This window comes from Spermophilus citellus (genome assembly GCF_964194105.1).
Source record: "Spermophilus citellus genome assembly, chromosome: X".
Taxonomy (NCBI): domain Eukaryota; kingdom Metazoa; phylum Chordata; class Mammalia; order Rodentia; family Sciuridae; genus Spermophilus; species Spermophilus citellus.
In genome coordinates this window covers 17,010,518-17,029,654 of record NC_138190.1, presented here as the reverse complement: position 1 = coordinate 17,029,654, position 19,137 = coordinate 17,010,518, and positions in this window count along the sequence as shown.

Below are 19,137 nucleotides of genomic sequence, written 5' to 3'. Positions count from 1 at the left end.
TCAGAAAAATCTTGTAAATTTCTCTCTGATGTTTAATAATTTCATTATTCTTACTGGAATGATGTACCAGCCGGTACAGACAGCTTGTAGAACTCAGCTCATGGGTAAATGTTCAGTATCACGCTGTTTTAACAACATTGGCTCCATCATCAGTGCAAATAGAAACAGTGGAAAGAATCAGAGGAATGAGATATTTATTTGGAATTTCGGCTGTGATTATGCTTTCCCAGGCATTGCAATAAAGGTGCATTTTCTGGGAGATGAGGAACCAGCACAGTGCCACAGAGTCCCCTGTGAGGGCTTACTCAATATTTGCTGGTAATGATTATGATGTAATTCTATGAGGCAGCCGCCAGTCAACAAACCTTGTGAATCTAAATCAGCCCTGATTTAATTTGCCCTTCAGTAAAGGTTAAAACATGGAGAAACTCAAAGTATACATTTTATAGAAATATACTGCAACTTCTGAATGAATGCAGAAGCTATATGTACCCTTTTAAAAGAGGATATTCAAGTTTTCCACTCTTTCTTTCTAACTACAATTGTCTAATCTCACACTGGGCAAAGCAAATGTCAGAACAATTATTGAAAGTAAGAAAATTAATTCTAGAATATAATGTAACTTTCTTTTCACCAAATAGATTATGTATGGAATACTTCTTGCACTTAAGCAGGCAACTTGCAACATTTTCAGGATAGGCTGGTATTTCTAATGAGTTACATGGCCCTCCCTTTCTTCCTGCTGTATTGATTGTTTGCTCACCAGGGAAGATTTTATATTTTTTAGGGATAGACTTACAATTGCCTATAATACTGTTCCTCAACCATGTTTGCACATTAGAATCACACTGGGAGCTTTTAAAAATCATCATGCCCAGCCTGCACCCTAGCAAACTAAATCATGACTTTGGAGAAATGGGATTCAATGTCAGTGTTTTTAGAGCTCCTCAAGTGATTCTACGTATAGCTGAGGGTAAGAAATACTGATCTACACAAACATATTGAACAATTAATAGGCAGTTCTAGTTAAATATTTAAAACCAAAACCCTTAAATATGTACCTGATATCATAGCACACAATATATAAAAAAAATATTAAAATACACCTAAATGGAGAGGCAGACTATGACAAAATAATAGTTGGTGACTTTTTTATCCCACTTTCAGTAAAGGATCATCTAGACAGAAAACCAAGAAAGAAACATCAGAGTTAAATTGCACCATAAACCAAATGGACCCAAGATACATTGTTATAGTTTGGATATGAAGTGTCCCCTAAAATCTCACATGTGAGACAAGGCAGGAATGCTCAGGGGTGAAATGGTTGGATTGTGAGAGTGGCAACAGTGAATGAACCACCAATAAGGAATAACTAGGTGGTAACTGGGGAGTTAGTGTATGGCCAGAAGAAGTAGGTCACTGGGGGAATGCCTTTGGGGTATATATCTTGTCCCTGATGAGCAGAACTCTCCCTGTTTCCTAGATGTTATATCCTGAGCTGCTTTCCTCCACCTCGCCCTTCCACCATAATATTCTGCCTCACCTTGGTCCCAGAGCTATGAAGTTGGCCACCAAAGACTGAACCTCTGAAGTTATGAGCCAAAATAAACTTTTCCTTTCCCAAGGTGTTCTTATAGGATATTTTGCCATAGCAATGATAAAGCTGCCTAAAACAAACATCTAGAGAACATTCCATCAAGAAGTTGTCAAATATACATTTTTTCATCAGCATACATTTTCTCCAGGACAGACCACATGATAGCCCACAAAACAAGTTTCAACAGATTTTTAAAAAATGAAATCATATGGAGTATCTTTTCTGACACAATGCAATAAAACTAGAAATTAATAACAAGAAAAACTTCAGAAACTATACATATACATGGAAATTAACATACTTTTGAACACCCAGAGGATTAAGGGAGAAAACCAAGGAGTAAATTTTTAAATTTCTTGGAAAAAAATAAATACATCACATACCCAAAGTTATAGGATTCAGCAAAAACAGTACTGAGATGGAAGTTTTTACAAATCAAGACCCACATCAGAAAAGTAGAAACATCTCAAACAACTTATTGCTGCATCTCAACCAGAAAACTAAGAACAAACCACATTAAAATTTAATAGAAGGAAATAAACTATAAAGATCAGAGCAGAAATAAATGAAATGGAGACATAAAAAATAGAAAAGTTCAATGTAACTAAGAGACGGTTCTTCAATATGATAAACAAAATATGCGAGCTCTTATCTAGACTAAAAAAAGAAGATTCAAATGGAAGGAAGAGATTACAACTCACAACACAAAATACTAAGAGTTTATTATGAACAACTATATGCCAAAAAATTGATAACCTAGAAGAACTGAACAAATTCCTAAACATACCCACCTTTCCAATAATGAATCATGAAGAAAAAGAAAACCAGAACAGATGAAGAACAAGTAATGAAATTAAATCACTAATTAAAGACCTCCCATCAAAGAAAATACCAGGATCAGATGGCTTCACTGCCAGATTCTATAAAATATTTAAAGAAGAACTAAGACCAATTCTCCTTAAGTTATTCCAAAATAGAAGAGGAAGGAATTCTTCCAAACACATTTGATGATGCCACCATTACCCTGATACCAAATCTAAATCCAAAGACAACAGAAAGAAAAGAAAATTATAGGCCAATATACTTGGTGGACATGGATGCAAAGAATCCTCAAGAAAATACTATAAAATGAAATCCAGCAATACAGTAATAAGATTATTCACCATAATCATGTGGGTTTTATGCCAGGGATGCAATGATGATTCAATATATGAAAATCAGTAAACATAATTATACCATATCAATCAAATGAAGGATAAAATACATATGGTCATCTTAATAGTTGCAGGAAAGGCATTTGATAAAATTCAACCTCTTTGCATGATAAAAACTGAGCAAATTAGATATGGAAGGAATGCGCCTTAACATAATAAAAGCCATTCAGACTAAGCCAATATTATCCTGAATGGGGAAAAGTTGAACTCTTTCTCTGTAGATATTAAGAAAAAGATGTAATAAGAAAAAGATGCCAACTTTCACCCCCTTTATTCAGAATAGTTCTGGATGTGCTAGTCACAGCAATTAGGCAAGAGAAAGAAAGGGCATCCAAATTAAAAAGAAAAAGTCAAATAGTCACTGTTTGCAGATAATATATAAGAAAACTGCAAAGACTCCATCAAAAAAAACTTTTAGAAGTAATAAATGAATTCATCAAAGTTGCAGGATAAATAATCAGCATACAAAAATTAGTAGTTTTACTATATGCCAATAGCAAGTTATGTGAAATAGAAGTCAAGAAAGTAATCACATTTCCAATATCTACAAAATGCCTATAAATTTAACCAAATAAGTAAAATATCTCTACAATGAAAATTATAAAACGCTGATTAAAGATATTGAAGAGAACACAAAAAAGTGGAAGGGCATCCCCTATTCATGGATTAGAAGAATAAATATTGTTAAAATGTCAGTGCTACCCAAAATGATCTACAGACTCAATGCAATCCCTATCAAAATATCCATGACATTTTCAAACAACTAGAAAAAGCAATTCTAAAATTTGTATGGAACCACCAAAAAACTCAATGAGCCAAAGCAATATTAAGCAAAAGGAACAAAGCAAGAGACATTATAATAACTGACTTCAAAACATTACAAAGCTGTAGAAAATATATACATATACATGGAAGAGAATATACAATGGGATAGAATAAAAAGCCTAAAAGTAAGCCCACACATCTAAAGCCAATTGATTATTTTTACCTACGTGCTGAGAACACACATTGGAGAAAAGACAATATTTTCTCTTTTGTTTTCATTGGTTATACATGACAGTATATTTTGACCTATTTATACAAACATGAAGTATATCTTATTTTCATCCGGGTCTGGTCTTGTGGATGTATGTGATGTTGAGATTCACTGTGGTATATTTATAGGTTTACATAGGAAAGTTATGTCAGATACTATCCACTGTCTTTCCTACTCCTATACCCCTCTCCCTTTTCTTCATCCCCCTTTGTCTAATCCACTGAAATTCTATTCTTCCCCTCCTTTTGCCTTGCTGTGTGTTAACAACAGTGTTTTCAATAAATGCTGCTTGGAAAATTAGAAACCACATGCAGAAGAACGAAACTAGATCCCTTTCTCTCACAGGCTACAAAACAATTCAAAATTGATTAAAGACTTAAATATAAAACTGAAACTATGAAACTACTGGAAGAAAATAAAGGGGAAATGCTTCAGTAACATATATAATAGAGTACAATTCACCCATAAAAAAGAATGAAATTCTGTCATTTGCAACAAAATGAATAGAAGTGGATATTACTGTGCTGAGTGAAATAAGTCAAGCACAGAAGGACAAATGATCTCACTCATGTGTGGTATCTAAACAAGTTGAACTCATGAGTTCAGAGTACAATGGTGGTTGCCAGAGGCTGGGGCAAAAAGGGCAAGGGTGGGTTATAGGGACGGTTGATCAATGGGTACTAAGTTATAGTTAGAAGAAAGACATTCTGGGGTTATTCTGCTTGGTAGAGTCACTAGATAACAATGTACTGTGCATTTCAAAAATCTAGAAGAAAAGATTTTGTAATTTTTCACTGTAAAGAAATGATAAATGTTTGAGGAGATGTATGTTTAACCAGATTTAAACATTATCCAATATATACTTATGGTACCCCATTAATATGTACAATTTTATATTTTTTAGTATCAGTTAAAACTTAAATTTATAATTTTTAAAAAGCTACATCATTAGATAATTGACTTATTTGGGAAGATTTCACAGAAGAAAATTCTGTGAGCATGGGAAGAAATAGGATGTGTTAATGTGGAAGGTTTAGCAATTACTGCATTCTCTGAGTAACTTTCCAAGGTAGTCTGTTACAAACTTCTTGAGTTCTAAATTTGTTTCTCTACTTTTACTAGCTGTTAGACCTTGCACACATCATTTTTCATCTCAGTGCTTCAGTTTCCTCTCCTGTAAAATGGTATCGACAGTACCAAAAACTATTTCATGTTGTGAAGATTAAGTGGACTAAAACAGGGTCAGCAAGTGCTTTTTGAAAAGGGCCAATGGGTTGATGATGTAGCTCAATGGTATGGTGTGTGTTTGCATGTGTGTTCAGGCTTTGTGTTCAAACCCCAGGACCACACACACAAAAAAAAGTCCTGTAAATCTAGTTTTATATGTCAGATAGTCTTTGCAACAACTCAACTCTGCCATTGTAGCACCAAAGCAGCCACAGACATTAGATAAATGAATGAATATGACTGTATTCCAATACAGTTTCATTTAAACAAAATGATAGTTGTCCACAGACTCTCATTTGCCAGTGTGTGGACTAATATATGCTACATGGTTGGCACAGTAAGTTGCTATCCTTGTTGTTATGAAGCATGGAAAGCAGATCATCTCTCTACTATATATGCATTTATCTTTCTCTCTCAGCTCCACCCCAGGCCTCCTTTCAAGTTCACCAACTTCTAGAGTATAGCACAGAGCTACAATGGCTGCAGTTTCTAGGAAAAGAAAGCAGCAGGTATCCCCTAACTGATGTGTTCTCTCCCTTTATAGTCACCAAGGTCACAACGTGAGCAGAAAAGAAACTTGAGGCCAAAATGCAGGGCCAGGGGGCTGTTTCTCCCAGTGGTACATCGTTTTACAGGAGCAAACACCACAGACACTCAAGCCATTAGGGAAAACTGTGAATTAAACCATGAGTCCTAAGGAGCTGCCAAAATCCCAGAGATGCAATAAATCATTACTGTCAACTGCTCAGCATGAGTAATAAAAAAAATCAATCCACTTAGCTAGAAATGAATTTGAAAATTGTGCTTTAAACAATAGTAATGTGTGAGGAAAATAAACAGAAAAGCAGTTCTGCTATTTCATCTTTCAAGGAAGGACAGAGGACAGTGATATCAGGGATTGATTTTCTTTTGCATCAAGGGAGCAGGAATCAATGAGGAATGGCTGTGTGAGTCAGCAGTTAGAAATGAAACAATGTGGTGGTGCCCTCCTTCCTGAGGATATTAAACTCATTCTTTTGCAGGTCACATCTCAAAGGCCAGATCTTTTCCAGGGCCTAAGCTGTTCCTTGATACTTTCAATAAGTCATCTGTTCACTAATCATTTAGTAATCACTTCTGACATGCCAAGCATTCTACTCAGGTCTGGAAATGCAGAGCCCAGGAAGACACTGATCTTGCCCTCACATTCTCTTGTCTGGGCACTCATTAAATTTGCCAATTCATACCCCCAAATTTCCTAACCACCCCCAAGGTAAAATCACAAAGACCAAATTATATCATTTTTGCCAATGGTTTCAAAGACCCATGTCATCATTTGGCAACATGTAATTCTTTGTTGACATTTTTTCAGAGTCAAGTTTTGCTTTCTTCATGTAGCTGTCAAGGACAGACACAGTATGTGGGTGTCCTCCTCATTAAATCTTTTCCCACAAAACCCCAAAGTGTTTTTATCATTTAGGAAAACACTCAAAGCTCTCTGACTTGTTTAAATGTGTGGAAAGACTTGTAGGGAGTGGGGGGGTCAGGGACCAGAACAACTTATAGGAATTTATCACAGTTACTTTCTGCAAAATGATACAAAAGTAAGGTACAGTCAGCCAAATGCCTGGATGATATTCGAGTTCTTATTCAAGAGTGCATCTATGGTAGGCACAATCATGCTCTCCCCCAAAGATATTCATGACTTTGTCCCTAGAAACTATAAATATATTACTTTATGCAGCAAGAGGGCCATTGTAAGTTTGAGTAAGTTAAAGACCTTGAGATGAGAACATTATCCTGAATTATTAGCTTGGGCCAATGAAATAACAAGGGTCTTTATAAATGAAAGAGGGAGTCTGCAGAGTAATAAAAGGGACAGGAGAAGAGAGATTGATTGATTTGAAGATCAGGTGTTCAGGTGTTCAGATGCTTTGAAGACAATACAAGGAAACCATAAGGCAAGGAATTCAAGCAGCTTCTAGTTGCTAGAAAAGGCAAGGAAATGAATTCTCCCCATATCTTCCAGAAAGAAACAGCCCTGTAGCATCCAGAATTGTAAGATAATGAATTTGTATTATTATTAAACAACTAGGATTGTGGTAATTTTCTACAGCAGTGATATAAAACTAAGACAGAACACCTGTGCAGGTATATTAATGACAGCTGCAGAAAGGGAGGGGTGCCCTTTTACTTGTGTGTTAATTTGCCACCCTAGTTAATTTGCTTATAATCATGATATAAGCAAGGCAGTTAATTTTTTCAGCCTCTGCTTCTCTGTTCTAAATAACATAAAAACATCACAACAGTTTGTTGAGAATTTCAGGATATTTTATTAGCACAGCATTTTTCTAACATCAGAATATTTATTGAATTAATGATTTAAAAACAAAGGAAAGGGCTGGGGATGAGGCTCAAGCAGTAGCGCACTCGCCTGGCATGTGCCGGGCTCTGGGTTCCATCCTCAGCACCACATAAAAATAAAATAAATATGTTGTGTCCACCAAAAAATAAAAAATAAATATAAAAAGAAAAAATAAAAACAAAGGAAAATACAAAATAGCACACAGGAAGCTACAGAAAATGTTTTTTTAAGAGATAGGAGGAGGACTGGGGTTGTGGCTCAGTGGTAGAATGCTTGCCTAGCTCATGTGAGGCCCTATATTTGATCATCAGCACCACATATAAATAAATAAATAAATAAAATGTATTATGTTGCCTACAACTAAAAAAATATTTTAAAAAAGAGATGGGAAGAATTATGTGTTTGTAAGCCTATATTAATATGAATGAACTATTTTCTAGCCCATGAGTTCTTTGAGACTCAGAAATACACTGATAAATAAGTTTTAGTAATTTTATCTTGAGGATAACATGACAAACTTTAAAAACAATTCACTTTATTGTATTTACATAGTCCCCATTTTACTATATAGTCTCCCCATTTTACTATATAGCCACTGTGGTCAAAAAGAAAAGCCATCATTTAGAAGTCAGATTGTGCTCTTTAATATTCCCATTTAAAAGACTCTAATTTGTGATCAGATTAGTGTTCCAAAATAGGGACATTTTAGAGTTACATTTATAATTGCTCACATTATCAAGGTCACAGTGGCCTGTGAATCACAGGACAAAATTTCAGCTTTGAAATTCTGATATCTCAGAATTATTTTGATGCTATTTATAATTCTTCAATATTTATGTGTCCCTTCCTGTGTCCAAAGCACCACTCCAGGTGCTTTACCAATATGAACTTATTTATAATCCTCACAGCAGCACCCTGAGGTGCACATTTTCATTATCTCCACTTTACAAACTGGGAAAGTGAGGCACAAAGAAGCTAAGTAACTTGCCCATGGTCCTAGAAAATGTTAGCCCCACCCCTGGAAAATACAATGAAGGAGATTTGGGGATTTTTGGCCCACTCCATGGATATTATGGTGAGGAATGCTCCAGCAGAAAGGCAAGGAACTGTCCCTGATGTAGGGACAGTAGAGAGAATGCGTACAGCCATTTGTGGATTAAGGGGTGACCAGATTCTGACATACCCATAACCATGGGCACCTGGTCCCAGAGGATAGGGGTGTAAGGCCCTTGATAGAGGAAAACTACTAAACTAAAAGCATAAGGCCACTGTGGTCAAAAAGAAAAGCCATCATTTAGAAGTCAGACGGTGCTCCATTGGCTGATAAAGCTTCCCACTGGAAGGGAAAATCTTCCTCTTGGAGCTAAAATGGTTCAAGTTATCTCTGAGCTGAGCAAAAGTACAGACTACTATTGGAGACAATCTTCAAGTGGGCCTAGTCACAGAGGGATATAGAGAAATCTCCAAATACAAGGAAGGAGAATAGAGGGAAAAGGATGCTTGTTCAGTTTTATCCCCATAATAACATCATAAATATAACTTTATCATGTGGACACAGAGTAAAAATAGACCATTATAGTAAATAGAAAAATCATCAGTATCCCAACTGTTTGCTTATTTATTTATTTATTTATTCTAGAATAGTAGAATAATGAAATATTTTAAAAATTGAAGCTTAGTTGTTCTTATGTAATATAGTAAATCAAATTGGCTAATAAAAGCCTATCAAATCTGTTTTCAGTATTAACTCAGTTCCAGGTAATTGGGTTTTAAGGATGGCTAGTGATGCTAAGATCAGTTTTCCTTTAAATATTATAACAACTCATTCTCATCACCAGAATGACCAAAAGAAAAACTGTTTTTCTTTAAACACTCAGAAAGCTCTTATTTGAGGCACATAACGAAAATTTTGTTCCCCATTCTTCACAAGAAGGAGACCCAGTTGCTTATAAAACTTTGATGTATCAGAACTCTAAATTAGATTTCCATAAGCTGTAAAGAAGAAACAAACAAGTTAAAAATTAAAACAAGGAAACATTTGGCTTATTTAAGAATTATATACCCAAACATATGTGTCTAAATTTCCTGAGTTTTCAAATGTTGGCCCAAAATATCTTGGGAAAGCAGATATACCAGATATAGTTTCTTGGCACAAATTTTTCTGAGTTGTAAATACTGGGAGAATAACATTGCTGTAAATAATTTTGGCACATTCAGTGTCAAGATCAACAATACTTAGAATCTGATTCCATCAGTTAGTGTTGAATTTTAATCAAATTATGTAAACTACTAATTTCTGAAACCTCATTTATTTGCATTTATTCTGGTACAAAATAAAAAAGGGACATGGGATGGTGGTGTCTGTTTAACCAGGTAAGCATTGTGGTGCCCTGAGGGACCTGACACAGAGTGATTGAGAAGACTAACTGCAATGGAAGTCAGTGGCTGCACTAGATGGTGCCATGAAAGATCACAGGCTTATATGCCTTGCCCTGCTTGCTGGAGCAGAGCAAATAAAATGGCCTCTCTTTTCTATGTCTTCTTCCTCCACTGCCAATATTCACAAACTTTTAACTCATGGAGTTTAATAGCTGAAGCCACTTTAGCTCTTGGGTCTTTGAGTAGAAAAAGCATGAATTTTGTGGGTGGCATGAATTGTGGACAGAAAGTGTTTACTTTGAAGAGATAATTGCATAGGTGAGAAAACATGTCAACAACACACATTTTCCCAAGACACTGTTTATAATAATAAAAAGAAGTGAGCCAGATGTGGTGGCACAGGCTTATAATCCCAGTGGCTTTGGAGGCTGAGGCAGAAGGATCACAAGTTCAAGGCCAGCCTCAGCAATTTAGCAAGACCCTAAGCAACTTAGTGAGATCCTGTCTCAAAAGATAGAAAGGGCTATGGTCAAGTGCCCCTGGGTTCAATCCCTGGAAGAAAAGAAAGAAAAAAGTAAAAGGGGGGGGGGGTAGAGGGAAAAAGGAAGGAGGAAAGAAAAGTAAAATGCCCATAAATTGGAGAACTATTTATGGGAATAATAAAAAAAATGAGCCAGATGTGGTGGCACAGGACTGTAATCTCAGTGGATTAAATTGTGCTGTGTGGTCAATAAACACCATGTTGTGTATCTATATTTGTTGCATGAGATGAGGTAGTGATGAATGAGATGGGCCAGTCATAAAACAACATGTGCAAGACCATCCTATGTAAGTAAAATTGGATACACATAAAGCATTTCTATATGTGTAGGAGATACATTTACAAGAGTTTTACCAAAGTGACAACTTATTACTTCCCTGTTTTCACTTTTTCACATTAAGATTTCCGATAAAGAATATGTAAGAAAACAAAGCTGGAGTAATGTGCAGTAGTTTGAACCAATCAGTCATGAGAAATATAGATGTATCTTACAAACAGTGCTGAGACTAACTGAATAAAATATACAAGAAGATATTATGTAAATTAAAAATGCATGCACTTAATGTGAGGCACATTTTTCAAGAACATTCTTGAATGAAAAGATACATGTTAACCTGTAGGTCCATCAGGGGTCACAAATGTAACATTCCTACTCTGGTGGGAATGTTGATAATTTGGGAGGCTATGCATATGAGGGGACAGGAGACAGATGGAAAATCTCTGTACCTTCCTTTCAATTGTGCTATGAACCTAAAAGTGTTCTAAAACATAGTCTTTAAATGAAATAAGATGATGATGATGATGATGATGATGATGATGATGATGATGATTAATTCTGGGTTTGAAACCAGGACTGTGTGCATGCTAAGCATGCTACCACTGGTATACATTCCAGCAGCCATAATTTTGTTATTATTATTGTTGAAAAAGAGAAATCCACTATCATAGTTGGAGATTAGTCTCCTGTCATATCCAGTGGTAATTGTTAGATCAATTTTGCAGAAAATCAGTAAGGATATAGTTGACCTGAATGGCACTGTGAATCAACTTAATTTAATTTTTGTTTATGGAAAAAAATCTTCCAACAGCAACAGAATATACATTTTACACAAGTTTGCATGAAACATTCACAAAGATAGACTACATTCTGGAACATAAGACATGCCTTATTCCATTTTGTCTCATCATCCCAGATGTGGAACACCAATAAAAACTTAAAATGAGCAACAAATATATCACTTATGGTAATTTTGAAAATTTTGAGTATTATGTTCACTTAATAGGTAACAAGTTTAAAAGAATAAAAATCATACTATGTTCTCAAACCACAATAGAAGTAAACTAGAAATTATTAACACATGGAAGGCTGGGAAATGTGCAATTATTTAAAAATTAAACAAATTTGTAAATACCACTTGGTTAAAGAAGTCTCAAGAGAAATTTTAAAATATTCTAACTAAATTAAAATACAAACTTGTGAAAATACATGGGATACTGCGAAAGCAGCATCTAGTGGAAAATTGATATCATTTAGTGTATATTAGAAAAGAAGAAAAATATTTTAAAAATTAATAACCTAATCTCATACTTTAATAAATTCTATCAATAAGATCAATTTAAGTCTAAAGGAAGCAGAATAAAATGAATAATAAAAATTATAGCAGAAATAAGTGAAAGTAAAGCAAGAAAAAATAGAAAATATCAATAATCCAAAAGTTGGTTCTTGGAAAAAAATCAATAAAATTGATAAACACCTAACCAAGCTAACTAATATAAAAGAGAGAATACAAATTACTAGTATTAAAAATGAAAGAGAGGTTTCTACTATTCTGTGGACATAAAATGATAATATAGGAATATTATGAACAACTCTTACATCCAGAAATTTGATTATTTCAATGAAATGAACCAATTTTCTGAAATATACAAACTATCAAAACTAACACAAAGAAATAAAGATAAAAGGCTATACAGATTGTCTATTTTTAAAAATTGAATCAATAAAATAACCTTCCAGAAATCACCAGGTCCAGATGGTTTCACTAGTAAACTCCACCAAACATTTAAGGAAGAATTATACCAATACTTCACAATCTCTCCAAAAAAACAGAAGGAAAACCTGACTCATTCTATGAGGCCATCATTACCCTCACATAGAAATGGCATGTCATTATAAGAATGGAAATCTACAGACCAATATGTCTCATTAATATACATACAAACTAGTAGTTAAGATAAATAAGTTCTGAAGACCTAATAATGTACAATATAATGACTATAGTTAATAATAATGTATTGTGTACTCAAAATTTGCTAAGAAAGTAGATTTTGAGTATTCTTACCAAATATAAGAAAAGTAACTAAGTGAAGTGAAGGATATATTAGTTAACTTTATTATGGTAATCATTTCACAATGCATACATATAAATGAAAATAACATTGTAAACCTTGAATATAGACAATTGTTATTTGTCAATTATATCTTGATAAAGCTGAAACGTTTAGAATAGTCAATTAAAATAAAATTAGTTAACTACTAACCTCCTCAATAAGATACTAGCAATGAAATCTAACAATGTTAAATATAATCTGTAAACTGCAATCAAGTGAGATTTATCAAGTATATAAGGCTGGTTCAATATTCAAAAATCAATCAATGTAATCTACCACCTGAATATGGACTTGTAGTATCTTTATAGTGCCAGGAGGTAAAAAAAAATAGTGCTAAAAAATATACCCTGATGGGGGTATTTTAAAGGGATAAAGGAACCAACTAGAACACCTGGAACAATTTGAATGTTGGATTATAACATAAAGTATATTATCAATATTGACAAATCCACAATCATATAAATAACTTTTGGATAAACATAAATAAATGGAACCCAATAAATCTCTCAAGCAGAAAAATTCCCAATAATTAATGTAGATACTCTAACATTAAACAGGCGAAGCATAACTTCTTATTCTTTAAGTTTGTGTAACATAGGGTAATAGTACATGTTTTAGTCAACTTTTTCTCCACTGTGACCAAAAATTCTAATAAGAACAATTTTAAAAGAGGAAAATTTTATCTGGGGCTCATAGTTTTATGAGTCTCACTCCATAGATGGCTGACTCCATTGCACTGGGCCCAAAGGGAGGCAGAACAACATGGCAGAAGGGTAAAGCAGAGGAAAGTAGCTTGGGACATGATAATCAGGAAAGAGAAAGAGAGAGCACTCCACTCTCCGGGGACAAAATATATACCTCAAAGGGGTATATGCACATGATGTAATGTGATGAGAATAGCACTTTATCTCTGTGATCTTCCTTCCAAAAACATATTAACCCAACCTAGAAATGAGGAAAATATTAGGCAAACCCCAATTGAGGGACATCCTACAAAATAACCTAACCAGTAATCTTCAAAACTGTCAAGGTCATCAAGACAAAAATAATAAAAGTCTAAGAAACTGTCAAAACCTAGAGGAACCTAAAGAGACATGGTGACAAAATGTATATGGTATCCTATAAAAGCTCATAAAGCACAAAATGGACATTAGGGGAAAAGTGAGAATTTCTGAGTAAACCAATATCAATATTGGTTTATTAATGGGGACAAATGTACCATACTAAAGATATTAATAATGGGTAAAACTGAATGTGGAATATATGAGAATTCTGTACTATTTTTGCAATAATTATGTAAATCAAAAACTGCTCTGAAATTAAAAGATTACTTTTGAAGATGATCATTATTATTTTAAAGTTAACATATCATTCCAAAAGATTTTTAGGTGAGTGACATGGGCAGAATGTTTTATTGTGGCCCATCATAATGTCCACATATACAAATACATATATCCAATTGAGCGATTGGTATACCAGCCCCATATTGATCAGTTCTGTTTCACCAGCTGTCCCTATTTCTTTGAAAATAGGTCAATTCCACTTGCAGACACCCCAGATGGGCTCCACACCCACACCTGTACACACAAGTGCTACAGTTATAGTCACTAGATTGACAGATCATTAATGACTGTCTGATTTGGGGGGGAAATGAAACAAAGAGCAAACCTTGACTATTTTGTTCTACCTTTGAATTGTATTGCTTTGGGCTAGTCACTGTTGCAAGACAGCCTTGATTAGTTCTTCTTCTTTCCTTTTCTTGGATGATCCTAATGGGCAGTTTAATGGTTAAAAGGCAGGTCAGCTGCGGACAGTGGCACACAGCAGCAATCCCAGTGACTCCAGAGGCTGAGGCAGGAGGATCACAAGTTTGCAGGTCAGCCTTAGCAACTTAGCAAGACCCTGTCTCAAAATCAAAAATAAAAAGGGCTGGAGACATGGCTCAGTGGTAGAGCACTCCTGGGTTCAAGCCCCAGTATTGCCAAAAAAAAAAAAAAGCAGGCAAAAAATATAGAAAAGAGAATAAAACTTTTAGTAGAGAGAAAACCCAGAAACTGAGCCCAAGTCCCTAAATAATTAACTTAGCTACAGAGGCTCCATGGTCTTCTCTTACTTGACCTTTAACTGACAATCCTATTTTTCATCATAAATTTCCTTCTGTCCTGACTTCTGGCTTTACAGATGACTGGCACTTTTAAATTGTGAGAATGGTCTACATTTATGCCTGAGCAGTCTCTCAAAAATCATTTTATTAAGAATAAAAAAAAACAGGGCTAGCAGCTCAGTGAGTTCTCTCTTGGCAGCATATCTTTTTATTTCTGATTTTCATTGTGACTTGTTTGCCTTGTCCCTCTGCCACCGTCTAGTCTAACATCCTAATAACAGCCTGCAACTTGTAATTTGGGTTTTCAAAGCTGCATTTTTCAACATGTTCTTTCTGTCCAAAACAAAGAAACCATCTCAATGTCAGAAGGAGGGACAATGAGAGAAAACACTTGCAAGGATACGTGTGTGCCTGCACACACATACACATAGACTTGCACACATCTTTATGTCAGAGCTTTGCCTGAATTGTAGCTCAAATATTTTCTGTTTTTCTCCTCCTTTGTTTCTAAGCATCTAACTCCCTGGACTCTAAAAGAAGTTTGGGGGTTTGGTTATGTTTATTATTCACTGACCTTAAATAGAGTACAACCATTATATTTTCAAATCAATATTGAACATTCTCCTACTTAAGATACAGAGGTCTTTGTAAATAAAAGCATTCTGACCTTCAAGAACACGTAATTTAAGCACATGAGCATCTTGTATTATTGCTTAAGGTTTCATATTTTCAACTTTGTTTTATCTGTTCTATGCTCCATGTCAATTGTGATTAAGTTAGTAAAACTTACTGTGCTTAGAGTATCTTCCAGTATGATGAAATTTTTTTACATCTCTCCATCCAGTTACTTCTTCCCACAAATGTTACCAACTTTTAAATAGGAATACTGTTTACAAGCACCCCCAAGAGAAAGATAGTCTGTATCTTTTTTGGGTTTGAGAATTTTGGAGCTATATGTGGCTGAAAATAATTAGTCCAACACTTTATTTTACATATAGATAGTAATTTATAAAAGCAATAAGCTAGTATTATTTGTAAATGTATGTCTTAATATAAATTATTTATCCCCTTAAGTTTGTGACTCTTCTAAAATTTAGATAATTAGAGGAGGCAAAATATTAGATAAGATCCCTGCTAAGCATCAAATTATGCTTTTTTAATATATGATTACTATGTACCAAGAAACTGCAATTAGCAAATTAAATCATTATGGTGTTATAATAATTAAATTCCCTAATTTAGCTGTTCTATAAAGTTTTACTTTTATTTTCAACTGCTGTTGGTGATCAGAAAATAAAATTATTTGGCAATCATAAATATGCTTTAATTTGCATCCCATGAATTTCACACTCAATGAACTCTTGAGTATATTAAAATATACCTTGATCCAAAAAGAACTTATCTTACTTTGATCAAAAAAAGAACTTAAATCAATTTAGAAAACTGCCTATAATGTAGTAAAATTAACATATTAAAATAAGAAAAATTTGAGCCAAAAGGCAAATAAGAAGAAGAAACTAAGAAGGAGCTGGAAGTAAGGTTGGAATCCAATGACATTTATGTATACCAACTGTTTGGGCTCTAAGCTTTCAAATACCAATAGGAAAATGGAAGCAAATTCAAATTTCACATAACCTCTAATAAAAAATAAATTAGCTACTCAAGAAAAGCATAACTACTGCTGAAACTGTCATGGGAGAAGAGATGTCTCTGAAAAAGGGTCAAGGAGTTCCTAAAGAGAAGGGGGAACTTTACACCAGTAAGATTCTTGGCATATGTGACAGAAATTTCAACACTTATAGTCAAAGACATAGAGGTTTATTTAGGGAAGCAGAGGCACATTCCAGGGGAGAAAGAAGGCTATCTCAAGAGTGAGAAGTCTAGGGGGTGAAACAAAGAATACATAATCAAGGGAGAATATGAACCTTCTCCAGAGGGAGAAACAGCAACTCCTTAGTGTAGGGTCTTAATATTTATAGAGGGATGGTTGCTAGGGGCTGGACTAGAGGTGTAGTTACACAATTTCATGCCAATTTTTCCACCACTATGCATTGCCCTCTCATGTTACTTTGGCAAGCAAGGGCATGAGCAAAGGGTGCAGGCAAAGGGCACAGGCTGGGTTGCTCAAGAGTAGTAATAGTTCATGACAGGGATGTCCTGCATTTCCATGGTTCTTGGGTGTTTTCTGCATTTCAATTGTTCATGGGCACTTCTCTTGAGACTCAGTCTATCTTTCCTTTTCTATATTCCCAAATTGCTATCTCAAGACCAGAGGACAAAATATTTTCCAATCAAGTCTCAAAAATGCCAAAGTTTAACTAGAAAAAAGTACCTTTATGATAAACATAGTGAAGTTTCTCAGAGTTATGACTTAAGACATATTAGAACTAGATAGTCATTTGCCTATGTAATCTATTCAAGTACTTGGTTCTCAGAGTTATTAGTTAATATATTTTGGTTGTCTTGCAATGGCACCTAACGAGAAGTGCTATGGCTTTGGAATCATAGGAGGGGAATTATTAGATTCACAGTGATGGAAGATGGACACCACTGGTGTTTAGTTGATAAATTCTGGGGATTTTAAACTGACTAAAATGTATAGGACAATCCCACACAATGAATAATCCTAATTACTCAAATGATCATCAAAACTTCATTGAGAATTTCTAAAAGTAATGAATAAAATACATATCTTTCAAGTAATTCTTCTATAGATAGCATTTCTCTTGGACAAGCTATTGAATGATATTTTATGGCACAGAACTCAAAATTATACTCCTTGACAAATACTAAAAACACTTTTAGGCTAATACCTCTGTCTATGGCATAAAGCTTTATTTAAATAAAAAATTTCCTATAAGAGGAGGTTTATCTACAAAGAGACAAGACAATAAAATAGGATTGTTTATCTTTCTCCTACTTTAACCATTAGCCAATGTCTGGGAATACACATCATGTTGTCTATCTATGGTACGTTGTGCCAGTCAGATTTTTATCACTGTGACAAATGCCTGAGAAAAGCAACCTAGAGGAGGAAAGATTTATCATGGTTCACAGTTTCAGCTCATGGTTGGCCAGCTTTATTACCCTGGGCCTGAGGTGAGGTAGAATATCATAGTGGAAGGGCATGCTGGAGGAAAGTTGCTCAACTCATGGCAGCCAGCAAAAGAGAGAGAGAGAGAGAGAGAGAGAGAGAGAGAGAGAGAGAGAGAGAGAGAGAAGAGAAGAGAAGAGAAGAGAAGAGAAGAGAAGAGAAGAGAAGAGAAGAGAAGAGAAGAGAAGAGAAGAGAAGAGAAGAGAAGAGAAGAGAAGGGAAGGGAAGGGACCAGGAGAAATTAAAACCTTCTAGAGCATGCCCATACTTCTTCCAATTAGGTCCTACCTCCTACAGTTTCCATCACTTCCCAATAGTCCATTCAAATGATTAAAGCATCATATGAATTAATCCACTGATAAGATAAGCCCTTATGATCCAATCATTTCACAGATGTCCTCACTCTGAAAATTGCTGCATTGGGAATTCAATATATGAGTCTTTATGGAGACATGTCATATTCAAACTATAATATATGTACATACATACGCACACACACATAATTGCATATTCACATGTACTTGATATATGAGTAATAATCTGTTCTGAATCTTCAGTAAATGTGGAACTGGTTTTTTTCATATGTGGTTTTCTGCACTAGTTTGACACCAAAACCTGGTATGATGACTTTGGCCTTATCCTTCAACCCAGCCAAAGTTTTATTCATAAAATGCCTCTTCATTTCAAATTCCTCTATATTAGAGTTCCCTCAGCCAGGTATGGTGGTGCATGCCTGTGATCCCAGCTACTTGGGAGGCTAAGACAGGAGCATCACAAGTTCAAGGCCAGCCTTAGAAACTTAGCAAGATCCTATGTCAAAAAATTTAACAAAATAAATAAAAAGGCCTGTAAATGTAGCCCAGTGGTAAAACACTCCTGTGTCCAATCCCCAGTACCACAAAATACTAAAAATAGTAACCCCATTTCACTCTGATAGAGCATACTCATTTTGCTTCTATAGTTTTATTGATATAATTATTATGGGACTTTAAAAATATTATTTATAATATTCTCAAAATATTTCTTTATCTTCAATCTTGAATCCATAACACAACAATATGGCAACATTGTGATAAATTATCCAATGTGTTTCATTCCAAAAAATTCCTTTCTCACATAATTAGTACCCCATACCAAATAAAAATGTACCATGGCCATTTGGGATTTCGGGATCTCTGACACAACAAAATGCAAAGAACTCAAGTTTTTT